The sequence below is a fragment of the Dasypus novemcinctus genome, unplaced genomic scaffold (assembly GCF_030445035.2).
Source record: "Dasypus novemcinctus isolate mDasNov1 unplaced genomic scaffold, mDasNov1.1.hap2 scaffold_319, whole genome shotgun sequence".
NCBI classification, from domain to species: Eukaryota; Metazoa; Chordata; class Mammalia; order Cingulata; family Dasypodidae; genus Dasypus; species Dasypus novemcinctus.
In genome coordinates this window covers 40,001-42,332 of record NW_026688283.1, presented here as the reverse complement: position 1 = coordinate 42,332, position 2,332 = coordinate 40,001, and positions in this window count along the sequence as shown.

The following is a 2,332-nucleotide window of genomic DNA, read 5'->3' as shown; positions in this document are numbered from 1 at the left end:
CGCACACGGAGAGCCAACGCAGGAAAACGACGCGACGGAAGGGAGGCATGGATCCCCGGCGCCAACGACGAGAACAGAAGCAGACACAGAAGGACAGCCGGCGAAACGGACAGGAGTGAGCACGTGACCGGGGTGGGGGTGGAGGTGGAGGGAAGTGGGGGAGGGGGAGGGGAGGGGGAGAGGGAGGGGGGAGGGGGAGGAGAGAGAGAGAGAGAGAGAGAGAGAGAGAGAGAGAGAGAGAGAGAGAGAGAGAGAGAATGAATACATCCTAAAGGGGAAAAAAAAGGAGGGGAAAAAAATCCGCAGAGCTCCATCTCGAAAGAGGCAAAAAGGCATGGCACGGACAATTACGGGACATTGTAGATTCCGCCCCCCCCCCCCCCCCCACCCAGGGCCCACTGGATGGAACGTGGGAGAGTATGGTCTATGATGTGGACCATTGACCATGAGGTGCAGCGATGCCCAGAGATGTACTTACCAAATGCAATGGATGTGTCATGATGATGGGAGAGAGTGTTGCTGTGGGGTGAGTGGTGGGCGGGGGCGGTGGGGTTGAACGGGACTTCATATTTTTTGAATGTGATATTTTTTTAAAAAATGAATAAAAAAAAAAAGGCGGGGCAGATACACACTCACACGCACGACGATACACACGAGCCAAAGAACGCACATCTCCCACTCGGACCGTGCATCCAAACCGAGCGTTTAAATCTCTCGGGAGATCCAGCCGTATCTCCTCCATCACGAGCCACGGGTCTTTCCATCCACCGACCGTGTCGTAGCGCCCCACTGGCCTGTCTCTCTGAGACCGGAGTCCTCGTGGTATCGGGCACAAGATGTCTCCTACCTAAAAACAAGAAAGGAGAGGGAACCGTTCCAGAGTATCCGTAGCCACGGCATCACTTTTAAGCACGTACCTCATGCGTTCCGCCGCCCGACGTCGCGGCAGCCCAGGAGGGCCGACACGCCCCAAGCACGGCCCTCGTCTCGGACGGACAGAGGTCTCTATTTTATTCGGACACATCGATGACAAGAAGGTCGAGAGACACCGTCTCAGATCACCAGAGGCTCTATCCGGTCTGTCGGCAGGAGGACGAGGAGGAGGACGACGAGGACGAGGACGAGGACGAGGACGGCGGCGGCGGCGACGAGGACGACGACGACGGCGACGACGACGACGACGACGAGGACGAGGACGAGGACGAGGACGACGAGGACGAGGACGAGGACGAGGACGGCGGCGGCGGCGACGAGGACGACGGCGACGGCGACGACGGCGACGACGAGGACGACGAGGACGAGGACGAGGACGAGGGCGGCGACGAGGACGAGGACGAGGACGAGGACGAGGACGACGACGACGACGAGGACGAGGACGAGGGCGGCGACGAGGACGAGGACGAGGACGACGACGACGACGACGACGACGAGGACGACGAGGACGAGGACGAGGACGAGGGCGGCGACGAGGACGAGGACGAGGACGAGGACGACGACGAGGACGAGGACGAGGACGAGGACGAGGACGAGGGCGGCGACGAGGACGAGGACGAGGACGAGGACGAGGACGAGGACGACGACGACGACGACGACGACGACGAGGACGACGGCGGCGGCGGCGGCGGCGGTGACGACGACCATCACCGCAGCGGTCCCGGTAGGTAGCATTCTCGAGGGTGAGCGTCGGCCTCAAGCACCCACTCACTCTCGACCCCCACCCCGGCCGATCATCCGGTCGACCCGAAAGGGGCCCAGACAAATCCGACGGCCGAGACGCGGTCGCCCTCAGGCCGCACATCCACGACGAGGGGCGGCTGGGCCAAAGCGGAAGCAGTCTCCTCGGACACAGGCTCCTCCTCTCGCCAACGGTTCCGTCGCGGGCCTCCTGCCGGTCTTTCCGTTGTTCTGGAATAGGGGTACGGGGTGTGGGGAGAGGAAGGGAGGGAGGGAGGGAGGGAAGGAAGGGAAAGACAGAGTAGAGTAGAGAGAATAGAGACACAGAGTAGAGAGACACAGGAAAGGAGACGTGGGGAGGAAAAAAGAAAACCATAATCGAAGCACACTCGGAGCATCAGAAGCACATGTGCAGGTCTGACCGGGGAAATCCGGCATGGAGACTACCTAGCGTTTAGGGCGCCAGAGAGAGAGTAGGGCCCCGCTCGGGCGTTTGGGCCGCCAGAGAGAGAATAGGCCGCCAGAGAGAGAGAGAGAGAGAGAGAGAGAGAGAGAGAGAGAGGGGAGGGCCTCGCTCTGGGCATTTAGGCCGCCAGAGGGAGAGTAGGGCCCCGCTCGGGCGTTTGGGCCGCCAGAGAGAGAGAGAGAGAGGGGAGGG